The sequence below is a fragment of the Saccopteryx leptura genome, chromosome 1 (genome assembly GCF_036850995.1).
Source record: "Saccopteryx leptura isolate mSacLep1 chromosome 1, mSacLep1_pri_phased_curated, whole genome shotgun sequence".
NCBI classification, from domain to species: domain Eukaryota; kingdom Metazoa; phylum Chordata; class Mammalia; order Chiroptera; family Emballonuridae; genus Saccopteryx; species Saccopteryx leptura.
In genome coordinates, this window is record NC_089503.1 from 316,421,171 (window position 1) to 316,436,635 (window position 15,465).

At 49.6% G+C, this 15,465-nt stretch overlaps 1 protein-coding gene across 5 annotated transcripts in view; it reads left to right on the top strand.

Annotated features, from left to right (window-relative positions):
• The first annotated feature begins 4,067 nt into the window (after nt 1-4,067).
• FAM118A (family with sequence similarity 118 member A) overlaps nt 4,068-15,465 on the top strand; it is a 32,396-nt gene continuing 20,998 nt past the window's right edge. For all 5 annotated transcript variants that reach the window (XM_066358652.1, XM_066358655.1, XM_066358654.1 and 2 more), the window contains exon 1: nt 4,068-4,380. The gene's annotated coding sequence lies outside the window, so the exon portion shown is untranslated. The remainder of the gene's footprint in view (nt 4,381-15,465) is intronic.

The following is a 15,465-nucleotide window of genomic DNA, read 5'->3' on the forward strand; positions in this document are numbered from 1 at the left end:
GCAGTGGATAAAGAAAGCGTTGACCTGGAATGCTGACGTCATTGGTTCAAACCCATGGCCTTGCCAGGTCAAGGCACATATGAGAAGTAACTACTACAGAGTTGATGCTTCCTGTTCTACCCTCACCCTTTCTCCTTTATCCTCTAACATCAATAAATAAAGTCTTTAAAAATAAAAAATATATAGCCTGACCAGGCAGCGGCACAGTGTATAGAGCATTGCACAGGTTTGAAACCCTGAGGTCAGCCTGATCAGGTGGTGGTACAGTGGATAGAGCGTCGGACTGGGATGCGGAGGACCCAGGTTCGAGACCCCGAGGTCGCCAGTTTGAGCGCGGGCTCATCTGGCTTGAGCAAAGCTCACCAGCTTGGACTCAAGGTCGCTGGCTTGAGCAAGGGGTTACTCGGTTTGCTGTAGCCCCACGGTCAAGGCACATATGAGAAAGCAATCAATGAACAACTAAGGTGTCGCAATGAAACCCTGAGGTCACCAGCTTGAGTGCGGGCTCACCAGCTTGAGCGTGGGATCATAGACATGACCCCAGGGTCGCTGGCTTGAGTCCAAAGATTGCTAGCTTGAGCCCAACGTCACTGGCTTGAGCAAGGGGCAACTCACTCTGCTGTAGCCACCCCCCCTTGTCAAGGCACATATGAGAAGGCAATCAATGAACAACTAAGGTGCTGCAGTGAAGAACTGATGCTTCTCATCTCTCTCCCTTCCTATTTGTCTGTCCCTATCTGGCCCTCTCTCTGACTCTCTCTGTCTCTGTCAAAAAAACCCACCATAAATAAATAAAAATATAATAATAATAATAAAAGAAATTCCCAAACTGTTTTTCCTGGCTGGAAATCACTTTACATTCCTATGAGCACTCTATGGGCAGTCTAGTTTTACTGCCTGGGGTGGGGGTGGGAGGACCAGAGGGACGTTTCCAAGGTGCATTGGCCAGGCTGCCCTCCTCCCTTCTCCTTCCATCGGCCAGCCCCACACACTCCCCCTGCTGCCCAGAGCCAGCATCACAGTCCTTTGGGCCAGCTTGCTCAGAGGCAGGGCAACAATGGAGTTTCTGCAGGAAACTGGTGTAGGATGTAAGGGTGTGTGTTTTTGTGTATCCAAAAAGATTAATTAACTCCTTTTCCAGTAGAGTCTGCAGCATGCATGTGTAAGGAGGGGAAATGCACACAGTGTGAGGGTGTGTGATGTATTTATACATGGAGGATGTGGCTCAGGGCTATATGGCCTGCAGATGTCTGGCCTCACAGCAGTACAGGGCTTTGTGTATCATAATGTGGGGCTCTCCATGCAACAAAGCAACAACAAGGTCCTCTCCAGGATGGAAGGATTGTCAGCTGGTCTCTGCTGTCCTTTAATTCACTCTTTGGAGCACCCCCCGCCCCCAGGCCTCATCTGTGTCTCTGTCCCTTATCTGTTTTCTGGCAATTGGAAGCCCCTTCTGTAGCCACACAGCCCCTGCCAGCAATTCCAAGCACATGCCCACTTTCTAGTGTGGCCTAGTTAGGGTAAATCCTCTGTTTTTCAATTTGTTAAAGAGGAATAATAATACCTACTGCATAGGGTGACTGAGGAGGAAGTAAGATGTGCGTATGAAGAGTTTAGCAGTTTAGCATAGCACCTCGTACATAGTAGGTGCTCAGTAAACAGTGTTGTACACACATACACACACAAGCGTGTCCTTCCATACATACTAGTGTCTCACTGGGCAGCCTGGCTGCTTCATGCCACACACATTTACTCTTTTGTTCAGCACATGCTGAAAAAGACATGCTCATGTTGGCTGGGTGGAGGCTAGGACACAGACACCTATACCCTGCAGCAATCAGCAATGTGTGATACCCCGCCCCCCTCAACAGCACTATGTATGCTGGCCCCTTGCCAACTTGCCACGCCAGCCCCTTATCTCCTCAGAGAGTGTTCAAGGCAGCCAGGTGGCAGTACCTCTCAGTAATTTTCCACAACTTGAGAGAAGCTGCATCTTGTTTGGATATAGGGGATGGGAGGACATTGTTCCTAAGCCATCTCTTCTGCTGGCTGTGTCCTCCTAAGGCTGCTGGACTGTTTGGGTGGAGGGGCTGAGACTTCCAGCCTGTGCCAGGGCTGAACTGATTATTACTCCAGTTCCACCACCCTGGGATGTCCTGCCCAGGGCCCCCTGCACCTTGGGTCTGGCCTCTGACAGCACCTACCCTCAGGTCCATGTTAATCAAGGTCCATGTTGGGGCCACGTCTCCTGCCTGTCACTCAGCATAGGAGTAGGTGATCGTGAACTGAACTGCACTGCGTTTCAATCCTGCAGTCAGGAGATGGGGAGCTGTGTGCAGTGGCGGTTAAATGTGTGGGTTAGAGCATGGGACTGCCTGAACAACCCTGCAGGTCCTCAGCTTCCTCCTGTCAAATTGGAATAAGACGGTGCCTTCCTCATAGGGCTGTTCTGAGCCCTAAATGAAGGAACATGTGCAAAGTGCTCAGACAGGAGCCTGGTACCACATAGGAGGCCCACGTCTGCCTTGTTCACTCCTGAGTTACTGGCCCCTACAGTGCTCTGGGCTCCAGGCCCCCAAAAGTTTACAGGCTGCTGAAACTCACCAGCGCAGCTTCCCTCACCTATGGGAGGCTTCTGTGTGGGTTGGGGGATGTTAACAGCCACTTTATAAACCAGGAAGAAATAAATGTGTTGAGGAGACAGGAAATAATCGTTAACTCTGGCTGGCTCCGGCAGGGCAGTAGGGCAGATCCAGGAAGGCTGGCCAGAGGAAGTGGCTTTGATCCTGAACAGGAAGGCTTGTTCAGGGACAGGAAAGACTTCCAATGGCTGACTGAGGGAGGAAGAGGTCACTAGAATACCAGGATTATGAGGGCATACTGATCCACCTGCGTGCCCCTGTACCAAGCTCACCTCATTCAGTCCTCTCAACTACCCAGGAGGCGAACACTGGCATCATCCCCGTTTTACAGGCAGGGAATGTGGGCATGGGTGCACACCTGGTCATAGGGCCTCACAGGATCTGAACCCAAGTTGATTCTGTTTTATCAGCCTGGGAGGAAGAGTATTTCTCTCTAAGGGAAGCACAGGAGGAGGACACCTATTCATAAACATTTGGGCACCAATCAGATCGATCGTGTGCCCCGCCCCTTTCTTGCTTCTTGGAACCCAGGGGTGGACTAAACGCACTGAGATAGTAGAAACCAGAAGAATGCAGGAGAAGGGGCCTGCAGGAATGACTGGCTCAGCCATTAAAAATTATCCACATCCTATACATCTCTGACTTCCTGGAGACTCTTATAATATTCAAAAGAAAACCAAGATCTGTAAATAGATAGGGCCAGGGGTCTGGTAACCTTTTTCCCCCTTGCTGGTCTTCCAAAACTAGTCCGCCCCACCTTGAGCCAGGAGGTACAGGTAGGACTTCAGTCAAAGGAATCACAGACCCCTTGCATGGACCCTGTAAAAGTTATACAAGATGTAAGAGGTCTGGCTTCAGGGAGCTCCTTCTTTGGTGCTACTGGTTCCACGTGCTCCGCTGACTACTAATAAATTCTTCTTCCTCTATTAAGTTGTCTGGGGGGCTATTATCCTCCGTTCGGGTGGCGGTTTTCTGCAACAGGACAAGGTCCCCGCTCTCAACGAAGGGAGAGAGAAAATAACAAGGGTACGAACGTCATTGAAGAGTGATAAGAACTCGGAAAGAAAAGAACGCGGGTCTGGGGGAGGGGATTGGCTAGTCTATGTGGGCAGGGGTCTTTGGGAAGCAGGGCGTGTCTGGGGACCTGCGGCCAGCTGGGTGCGTGAGTGCGGTGCAGGGGTCTGCAGAAGGTCGCTCTCGATCGCACTTAGTGCTCGCGACGTCCCTCAGAGTGCGCCCGTAGCCACTTCGCAGAGGAGAAACGCGAGACCCGCGGCGAAGCGGGGCGGAAAGGCTCAGACTCGGGTTCGAGATCGCCCCCGGTACTACCCACCAGCGCCGGGACTCCGAGGGGCGGGGCCTCCTTGAGGGCGGGGCCGGCGCTCGGGGCGGAACGCAAGCGCTGTCTTCGCCTTCCTCCCGGGGCGGGGCCTCCGGCCTCCCCACGGCCGTTGCTTTCGGGCGGAACCCTCGCGCGACGAGGGCCGGCGCGCGCGCGGGGGAAGGCATTGCGGCGGCGCGGTGGCGCGGCAGCCGGCCGGAGTCGCGGGTGAGGGCAGTGCGGCGTCCGCTCCGGCTCCCTCTTGGGTGCGCGCGCAGCCCCTCCCCGCAAACCGCCCCCGCCCGGTCCCGCCCAGCGTGAGCGGCGAGCGACCGCCCCAGACTCGGAGACCTGAACCATTGAACTGGAGCAGGCGGCGGGGCGCGAGCTCCGACTGGCGTTTAAGCGGCGCTGCAGGTAAGAGGCAGGTCTCGGAGGCCTGGGGGCCCCGGGTTGAGAGCCCATCAGGATCCCGAGACCCTCAGGGTCCACCCCGGTTCCTTTAGTCCCATGACACTCTCGGGATCCCCGGCTGACCTCGGTTCCCAGCAGCCCTGCTCTCCATTCCCTCGGAAACTCCAGTTACCGAGACCCTCTGGAGTTCGCCCCGGCCCCCTGTGGGGTCCCCGGCCACGGCTAGACCCCGCCACTCTCAGGACTCGTCGAACCCCGAAACCCTTTAAGATTTTCCCGAAACTCCGAGATCCCCAGACAGCCTCCCACCGCTTCAGGGTCCCGAGACCCCTTAGGACCCTCGGTTCCAGAAACACCCTACGGATACACTCAGGATCCTGGGACCGTCCCACATTTTCCCATCCCCGCCCCCGCTCCCAGGCTTTCTCAACGTCCCCCTGGGCCACACAGGCCCTCGGTGCATCTGTCCTTAGCCCTGCGGGTCCCTGGACCTCCTCCACACCCTCGGCGCTCCCTTGCCCCTCTACACTTTCTTTCCCTCTCCATCTCCTGCCCCAAGGTTCAGCCCCTGTTTGGCTCCTTCTCTACGCTGGTCTCAGGGCGGGTTTCTCAAACCTGTGGTCCCATGGACCCTTGAGGCGTCTGTGAAAGGACTCCCAGGCTTTGTGAATTCTTGATGATAATATAAAAGAAGAAGAGGCATGTAGTCACCCGATGACCCTTTGTAACCAAGCAGGGGGTGTGATCTCAGCGCCCACATTTGCATTTGTGTTTACTGTTGCATTGAGGCCAGAGCAGGGACAGTGTTTAACTTTTAATGTTCTTGAGTGAGACTCATATGGCCTGCGGAGGAGTCTAGAGTCAGATGTGAATTGGTGGAGGGAGGTGAAACTAAGTAGGTGAGGGACTTAGGGCAAGTAAGGATGCCTACAGCTTGTCTCCTGGTCTTAAGTTTTCCACTCCTGGAACTAACGTTTTTTGGAATACCTGATAGTTCTCAGGAATTGGCTCTGAAGCTAGAGACAGCTTGGTCCCTGCTCTCAGAGCCTCTTTGGAGGGGAGTGAGTAGTAAGCAAGTAGATAGTTTTTATAGGGTGATAATAACAGTGGTGTGACTTTGAACTTAGCTGGGGTGGGAGTCAGATTCTCAGTAAGGGATATTAAGGGAGGGCTTCTCAGAGGGGAGGAAGTGACAGGTGACAGGTGAGCTGAATCTTTTTTTTTTTTTTTTAAGATTTTTTTTATTTATTTATTCATTATAGAGAGGGGAGAGAGAGTGAGAGAAGGGGGGGAGGAGCAGGAAGCATCAACTCCCATATGTGCCTTGACCAGGCAAGCCCAGGGTTTTGAACCGCAACCTCAGCGTTTCCAGGTTGACGCTTTATCCACTGCACCACCACATGTCAGGCGGTGAGCTGATTCTTGAAGGTTGAAATTGAAGAGAAGTTGGCCAAGGTTATTCTAGGCAGAGGGGTCGGGGTAGGGGGACAATGTAAAAAGGCATAGAGTCGTGCTACGAACTCCACCAGATTTTGGAAACCAAGATGTATGGCTGGAGCATTGATTCATCCTAGGGGTGGCTGGAGAGGTATTGCCTCCTGTAAGGAAAAAGGTTCTCAGGATGGTATTACTGGGATCCTTAAATGGGGAGGACCCAGCTTTGTTCCTAAAGCCCACTATGCCCTTGGCCCTTTCCTGGATTACTGCTGGGTAATTGCCCTGAGTCAGTGACATCCAGCTAAGAGCTAAGGGAAGAGAGGAGCTGGGCAGTGGAGGGAGTGAGCGGAGAGTTCTGAGGAGTGGAGACCAGAATGGGAGGAACTGGGGAGTGGCAGGGTACAGGTTTGAGATGGGGAGTAGCAGGAAAGGGGCGGGCAAGGAGAGTCAAGACCCAAAGCATGAACCCTTCTGAAGGTCTTCGGAAGATTTAGCAGGTTAAGGGAGGTTGTCGAAGGGTTTAGAAGGGGAATGAAGATGGGTTTTGGTGTTTTGAGCAATCACTGTCTGGGGTGCAGATTTGTTGGCAGAAGCAAGACCATGTGAGAGATGGCAGTGATCTGGACAGGGCGGTATCAGTGGGGACCTTGGCTTCCTCAAGTATGGCTAAACTTCTTAAAGTCTAGAACCAAAAGACGTGTGTTGCAGTTCCTTCCTGTCTGAGATGACAGTGTTCTGCCTGGGGATTGACACTGGGAACTTTTCCTCGCACAGGGCAGATGGTCCCCTAGGGCTTCCTCGGGGTGACTATATGTGTGTCATAGTGAGCCCAACAGCCACACAGGAGATAGATGCACATGTAGCACAATAGGGCAGGATGGGAGAGGCCAGTGCTCAGAAATGGAACAAGTCCGGCTGGGGGTCCTGAAGGAGGTGGAAAGCCTTTGAAAGAGAGACACTTTCAGATGTGTCTTGTCTGAGCTGTCACTCTGGAGATAGTGTGGGACTAGAAGGGCTGAAGTGGGAAGGCTCTCAGCAGTGGCGGAGGGTATGGATTGGAGAGAGACATAGGAAGAAAAATCTGCAGGATTTTGGTTGAAGTCTGGATTGGGTGAGGGAGAGGAGACTAGACAGTGCTCACCATAGAACTTTCTGTGATGGTCAAAGTTCTGTGCCTAATGTCCAGCACAATAGCCACATGTGGCTGTCAGCATGTAAAATATGACTAGTGTGACTGAGGAACTGAATTTTTAAATGTGTTTGATCACGTACAAAGGGTTTAGTGGGAAGCAAATGTTCTAGGCTTTGTTCTTTTAAATGTCATCCCTTCTTATGTTGCCAGTCATCCTACCTATGAAGTGTAAGATACTATCCCTTTTGTACTATAAAGGAAATAGAGGCTCTGAGGTTGTAACTTACGCCCCTATTAGGTAGTACAATGAGTACCTGGTTGTTTAACTTCTAAGGTTGGGTTCTTTCAGTGAGATTCCACTTCCTTCCCCCAAGGAGCCAGAGGTGTCTCCTTGCCAGGAGCATGAAGTCCTCTTGAGTGGTGGCATTGTTCCCCTCTGAAGCCGTGTGATAAAACATCAGCAACCAAACAGAAAGCTGTTCTGAGCTGGCTGTTTTGCCAGGCTTCTTTCTGGCCTCTCACATCTTCCTACTGGCTGTTGTTCTCCAGGGTTTTGGGAAATGAAAGGGATAAGACAGCAGATCAAAATGCAAATCAGCCAAGCTGTGTTGCTTGTTATTTGTAAAGATTAAGTGCAACCAGACTTGTTAACGATTTGGTGGTAAAGGAGGTAGAAATTAGGGTCTTGGGTGAAGTTTTAGAGTCACAGTGGACCAGGTAATGCCCAGGATGGTGGCAGGATGATGGAACATGAGCCAGGAGTGAGTTTACAGCTTGCCCCTCACTCCTGAGGGACCCTGACCAAGTCACTACCTCTCAGAGTCTCAATGTTCACTTCTATAAAATTAGTGTATTTAGCACTACATAACCTTTACCCCTCTTCTATAGGATTCTATAATTTTAAGTTGAATTGGAGGTTTACTTTCTAGAGCACCTCTTGTTCCTGTTGGGATAAGTACTGGTGGTTCAGTATGCTTTTGGCCTCTGTATTGGTGAGTTTTACCATGACCCATTATTGGTTTATTGTTACTGAATTATGCAATGTATGACAGCTGATGGACAGACTGTAAATCAGTTAATGATTTAGTACTTGGCAGGGTTCCTAGTAAAATGTCAGGTATATTTGCTTGCCATTCTGAGCTGTACGAATGATAGGAGAAAACGTGGAAGAATACATTTACTCTGGTGGTTGGCCTCTTAGAAGGGCTGAGTGTCAGCCTGGCCAGGTCAGCGGTGGAATAACAGTAGCCACTTCCTAGAGTTATTGTGAGGATTGAATGAGATAGTGCACGTGAAGTACTCAGTACTTTTCCTTGAATCTATTAAAGGCACAAAGAGGGCCAGTAATTAATGTTGTTTTTTGAACTAAACTGTAACCTTTAAATTTTTTATTTGAGGTGGGTTTTGTTATTTTCTTGGTTTGAGCATTTATGCTCAAGCCACTCTGTTTGGAGGCACTGTTTTCAAGAAGCAAATGACCAGCCTGACCAGGCGGTGGCGCAGTGGATAGAGCGTCGGACTGGGATGCCCCAGGACCCAGGTTTGAGACCCCGAGGTCGCCAGCTTGAGTGCGGGCTCATATGGTTTGAGCAAAGCTCACCAGCTTGGACCCAAGGTCGCTGGCTCGAGCAAGGGGTCACTCAGTCTGCTGAAGGCCCGCGGTCAAGGCACATATGAGAAAGCAATCAATGAACAACTAAGGTGTCGCAACGAAAAACTGATGATTAATGCTTCTCGTCTCTCTCTCTTCCTGTCTGTCTGTCCCTATCTATCCCTCTCTCTGACTCTCTCTGTCCCTGTTTAAAAAAAAAAAAAATGACCACATTTTGATTAACTACAAAGTAAGCATTTTTTTCCTATCATAATTCATTTTGACTGAATATAAGTGATCGGTTAAGTATCATGTGTTCAGACTAAGGTTTTACATTTTCTGCAAATTGAAGAAAACAATTAATTCCAAATACCTCTTGTTAGTAATGGCTGGGGTTAAGCTATACCAGAACTGTGGTTAAATTAATACGTCATTCTGGTGACTCCTTTGGAAAAGTTAAATTGGAAGCTGGCTGTTGCTGAGGGAGATAAGCTGGCTGCTGAAGGTGGTTTATATAACAGGTAAACATTTTACAATTGATTAAATGCCTGTCAGCCGTTCAACTCGCGAAAGTCAGCCCAACAATCCAGTCAGTGATGTGGTGGTGGTAAGACAGGCCAGAAAGCCTGGATGAGTGGAATGTAGAAACTGAGACAGTTAAACAACCAAGCAGTTTATAGCCATCTAGGAAATTGCAAAATCTCATCTTCTGTAACGAAGGACACTTAAAGAATAAATGGTTTACTCCTCCCCAGCCAGGGGGTAAAGAGCTTAAATCACCCTATGCAGGGAGCTAGACAGCAGAAGATGCAATCAGTGCCATTTGTGCCAGCCACACCCAAGGAGGGGTGAAGTCAGGGGACTAAATCTCCATATGGTGCATACAGCTGATAAATATTCTATTGGCCTCCTTTAAACCCCCAGCCTTTAAACCCCTCAAGACTAGGAACCCTGCATGCTCTCCCTTCTGGAAGCATGACCATACCTTTCCCCTCTTCTTCCCTGACAGGTGTGCATCTCTTAAACTCTAAGCGTCCCCATAAGACTTGCAGCCAGTGGAGCAAAGGCTCTGAATCCGTCTCCAAGGCCCCCTTTTCTCTGACTTCCCAGTGAACCAAAGCAGCCCCACCTGGTGTCTCTCCTGTTCTTTACTTTTTTTTAGGGCGGGGGGCGGGGGGAGAAGGAGAGATGAGAAGCATCAACTCGTAGTTGCATCACTTTAGTTGTTCATTGATTGTTTCTCATATGTGCCTTGACTGGGGGGGCTCCAGCTGAGCCAGTGACCCCTTGTGTTCAAGCCAGGGACCTTTGGGCTCAAGCCAGTGACATGGGATCATGCCTATGATCCCATGCTCAAGCTGGCAACCTAGTTCTCAAGCCAGATTAGCCCACACTGAAACCGGCGACCTCGGGATTTTGGACCTGGGTCCTCAGCGTCCCAGGTTGACGCTCAATCCACTGCACCACCACGGGTCAGTCTCCTGTGGCTTCTTCTGTCCTAAGCCCATCCTTTTTTCACTGTCTCCAGCTTTAATACATTACTCTCAAAACCACCTGGACTTGTGCTGTGAAATCTTTCCTGCATGATGTCAAGAACCCACACACTACCAGATGGCCAGAGGCAGACCCAGGAAGGGCCAGGTCCCCTTTTTGGTAACAGTGGAATTATCATTTGACAGATTTGAAAATGAGGTTCAGAGCCATCTCCCAGCTGGGGAAGTGGTGGTGTTTCCTAACTCCAGAGCCTGTGTTTTCCCCACCCTGGGGCTGCTTTGGGTGGAGGTATTGCTGTCTCTTGCAGTTCTGGAAGCTTAGGCTTTGTCTGTTTCCAGCTCAGGTGAACCTAGTCATGCTAATCAAACCTGCCGGAAACATTAAGCGTTTAGAAGTGTGCTTGTCAGATGCACTTGAAAAGTACTCTTGTTGCCCAGTAATTTTTGCTTCTGTGGCCACCTCCCAAGTCTACACGGACACCAGAGTGCCATGAAAAGGGCAGTTTGTGGGAATGCAGCCAGAATAATGGGAGGGATGGTGTTAAGAATCTGCATGTGTCCGTGTGAGGAGGTGCTGGGAAGTGCCCGCTCCACTCTGGCTCCCAGGCTTACTCATGAGTTAATGGGTTTTGGCTTCCTTTCAGGACGTTCCAGTCTTTAGGAACCACACTGTTACATGGATTACACTTAAAATGGTTTTTCCAAGTCAGGTGTCTCCTGTGAGTAGCACATTTATACACTTTTCCTTGTATGGATTACTTTTGTAACAGTAGTAGAGTGGTGTCCCGCCTTTGCAGGAACACAGAGACCAGTGTCTGACTTTCCCCACAAATTCTGGGAGAATCTTTTTCCATCATTCTATGAATTGACAGGGGAGTTAAAAGCCAACCTTTGGAAACTTCGCTATTTGGACATCCCCTCCCTACTCTGGAAGACGCTGGATTTGGAATGTGTCTTTTGTGTGCCCCTCCTCCTCGTGGTCAGGTGGGTCCTTCTCCCTGCTCTCAGATGCTCAGAGCCCATGCGATAATTTATTAGAGAAAGAAATTAAGAGGTTTTCCTGAGGATATTTTTGAGTATCCCACAGAATTGAAACTTCATGGTTTAAGCTTGTAAAGTCAAAGTATAGTTTGTAATAGAAACTAATTATTTTTAGGTTTTTATTATGCTAATTTAATAATTACTTTTCTTGACATTTTCTCCCTCTCAGAACTTCATGAATTCTTTCATTCATTGATTCATTTTTTTCTCTTGACACTTTTGCCTTCTTCCTTTCCCATCCTAATCTTCATGGCTGTGTAGATGGTAGTGGTGGCGAGTGTTTCAAACACCCACCATTCTGTAGCTGAGAGCTTTGGCCTGGGTCAGCAGGTCTCTGTCTGGTCTTGCTGGGGTTGCTCATGCTGCTGTAGTCATCTGGCTGCTTAACTGGCACTGGGTAGTCCCAGGTAGCCAGTTAGGGGTGGATGGTGTTATGTTGTCGGCTCTTTTTTTTTTTTTTTTTGTGGGCCATCATCTTTAATCCTAGCTTGCACCCGGCGGGCAAGTAAAAACACACTGGGCTCCAAAACCCACTCACATTCAGTGCTCACAAAGCTACTGACTTATCTGAGTTTCCTAGAATCAAAGGTTTCTAGCTCACCAGACTTATTCACCTCTGTTCCCCATCTCCTTCCTTCTTCCTGCACAAACTGGCTTCTCACTCAACACTCCGCTATCTTGGCTGCTTCTCCTGGCCTCCTCTACGTGGCCTTTCTCTGCTCTCCTCTCTGCTGTCTCCTCTAATATTAATCTCAGGAACCAAGAGAGCAAGCTCCTGTTCTGCCCCCATTTTATAGTGTAGAAATCCAAACCTTTAATATACAAAATAGGGAAGTCTCTAATACAAAGTCACCTATCAGAGACATGATGGGATTGTACCACCCCACATCAAAAAGGGTGGGAAAGGCTTAATCCCAAAACCAAGCCCCAGGCTACAAGGATTCTGCCTGCCCACAGCCGCCCCCAATACACATCAATATCACCTGGGTGATGGCCTCCACGTGGGCAGTGCCATCTTTTTTTTTAATTTTTCTGAAGCTGGAAACGGGGAGAGACAGTCAGACTCCCGCATGCGCCCGACCGGGATCCACCCGGCACACCCACCAGGGGGCGACGCTCTGCCCACCAAGGGGCCATGCTCTGCCCCTCTGGGGCCTCGCTCTATTGCGACCAGAGCCACTCTAGCGCCTGGGGCAGAGGCCAAGGAGCCATCCCCAGCGCCCGGGCCAGGCAGCGCCATCTTTAACGAAGTGAGCATAATATATATATTTTATCTGCCCAACAGTCCACCCTATGCTCACTTTACTACTCACAATCTATACCACGGGCATCCTTGTGCAAGGAAATTAGGCATATTACACAAATTATAACAACATGGCAAATCATATAATTTCAACGGTTACAAGGTACATTTCACCAATATCTGAGCACTTTGCCAAAAGCACAAAATGTCCTCAGCCTTCTTTCTAGCCATGGGAAAAGCTTCCTGGGGCAGGGGAAGGGCCTCTAGCAAAGCCACCCCCCACCCCCATCAGGGTATTTCACATTGTCCAAAATCCGTAAATCCATTCAACAAAGGAGCCAGTGCCCACTCCGGTCGTAGTCCAGGAAATCAGTCCATGCACATGAGACCTCAGCCACCCCCCTCATCCCTGCCGTCCTGGCAGGTCTTACACTGTCCCAAAGAGGAGCAGGTGGCAATGGCAGTCAGCATTTCCATCTCTGCTCCGGAGAGTATGATAGCGTCCAGTCCTATGTCCCAAAATCGCAGACCTACCAGGGCCATAGTAGGTGCTCCTTCCAGCTGGGCTCTCATCTTATGGAGACTGCGAATTGCAACTCCAGCCCAATTCTCCTCATCCTCCAAAGAGGAACTGAAAACACCAGCTCCGGCTGCCGGGCTCGAGCCCCGGGCTGCCGCAGCCTTCTGCTCCACAGACCTTGCAGCTCCAGCTCCAGCCTCAGCCCCGGCCTCCCGCCACTGCTGGCTCTTCACAACGTCCAGGGCAATCTGCCACTCACGAACCTGTGAATCCTCCTCCAGCAGCTGCTCCATTTCCAGGCGAATCTCTCAAACCTGGTCGGCCTCCTCCTCCAGCGCTTTGTCCAGCTCCAGGGTCAGCATCTTTTTCTTGGCCTTCTCCACGTGGCCTTTCTCTGCTCTCCTCTCTGCTGTCTCCTCTAATATTAATCTCAGGAACCAAGAGCATGTTGTCGGCTCTTGTGCCGTGCTCAGCACTCTAGCTGTTCCCCCTCCCAGGAGGCTAGACTGGGCTTCACAAGGCAAAGTTCTAAGAGAGCAGGCTCCACTGTCAAAGCCCTTATCAAACTCTTGCTTGCTTGTGGATATCCCATTGGCTAGGGAAGTCACATGACTAAGCCTAGATGCAGTGGGTGAGGGGACTGTGCAAGGGTATGGTTATCAGGAGGTACAGAGGTGAGGGGAAGTCATTGACAGTCTAGCACAGTGAGGTTGGGGAGCAAGGGGGCTTTGTGCGGGCAGCTGTCAAAGACAAGTTCTGTGTTTGTAGTTTATTCTCTTTTGCATTGGGACTCACTTTATTTTTAAAAAAAATTTTTTTTTTTTTTTTACGTTTTTCTGAAGCTGGAAACAGGGAGGCAGTCAGACAGACTCCCGCATGCGCCTGACCGGGATCACTGGGCATGCCCACCGGGGGGTGATGCTCTGCCCATCCGGGGCGTCGCTCTGCCGCGACCAGAGCCACTCTAGTGCCTGGGGCAGAGGCCACGGAGCCATCCCCAGCGCCTGGGCCATCTTTTGCTCCAATGGAGGGGAAGAGAGAGACAGAGAGGAAGGAGGGGGGGAGGGGGGGAGAAGCAGATGGGCGCCTCTCCTGTGTGCCCTGGCCGGGAATCGAACCGACGCTCTACCACTGAGCCAACCGGCCAGGACCTTGGGACTCACTTTAATGAGCATATATATAGTGCTGGATGCTGGGGTTTCAAAGAATAAGACAGTCTCTGGCTATTAGGAAGCTAGTTCAAAAGATACTCCTGGTCTCAAAATTAAAGCAGAAAATATCCTATTAAGACTTTTACTTACATCTTTAGACAACGGGGACAGGAGCTGCTCATACAAATCTGTGCTGGGGCCAGATTTTGCTTTAAGAAAAAGAAAAGGGTTGCTATGATGACCTGGCTTTGGGCCTGCAAACTGTGGTGACGGCACGATCACCAAAGAAACCAAAAGATGCAGCTTCTAAAAAGGTCTCTGAAAGCTTTTTTAATGTTGTCTGGAATCTGATTGGCTTAAAATAGTGGTGTTGGGGATGGGAGCAGAAACCCAGCTAGCTGTCCTTCAGAAACTTCTAGGATCTGGTGCTAATTGTTGCTTTGGATGTCTTCTGCCTGGCCCTTGGCTTAAAAACAAGGAGTGATTTGGTAGACTTTCTAGGTTATTGTGAGATGTGGCTCTGATGATGATTATGCTGCTGAAAGAACAGGAAATGAGGTAATGCCTTTAAACATGTAGTGTTGCTGTGAATGTCTAAATATGGGCAGCTATGCAGCTCATCATTACAGAGTCATTGTGTTGAGTTTTAAGATAATTGGGTACTTCTCATGTTGGCAGTTTTGATCCTTAAGGGGAGACACACATCATGGTTAAAGTCTGGAGGCCCATCTGCCTGTTGAGGTTAGAGCCAGAGTGATTTTGTTTGAGGCGCTAAGGAGCCAGCTGTGGACCTCCCTCATGAGGTCTGGGTACTTAAACTAGCATTCAGCAGGCGGGAGTCCAAGCTCACCTGCTGCGCAAGTGTTCAGTCATGAGAATGATGTCTTGTTCTTTTGGAAAACTTTGGTTTTGCTTAACATGGAGTTAAAAGTCCAGCCCAGAAAGTTTAAGTTGTTCACACTTTTTTTCAGATGTATAAATGCAGTGTTTAGCTTTTTAGTTTGTTACTAGAACCTGCATGTGTGGAGAATCAAAAAGCACTTGAACAAGAATTGAAGAACTAGAGATAGACTTTTAAAGGTTTTTGTTTTTTTGTTTTTTTTACCACAGAAACAATTTGGGGCATTTCTTAAGTCTTTGGTTGACCAATGACTGTTTAAAAAGTATTCTAAAATGTTGTGTAGAGAAGGCTGAGAGAAAAGACTACTACTTCCCATAGGTGGGAAGGGATAACTATTTCAAAGTGATATGAATTATTTGAGGGGGTAGTTGTGTGTGTGGGGGCGATTGAATTAGTCCACTCATTCAATCTCATGTTAACTTTTCAAATAAAGTGCACAGTGGAGTGTACAGATGTTGTATTATAAAGTTGTGCACCTGAAATTTATGTGTAATGTTATTAACCAGTGTTACTCCAATCAATTTAAAAATAGGGGGTTGACTAGGAGTGGTTCCTTGAGCTCTGTCCTGCCTGGGAGGG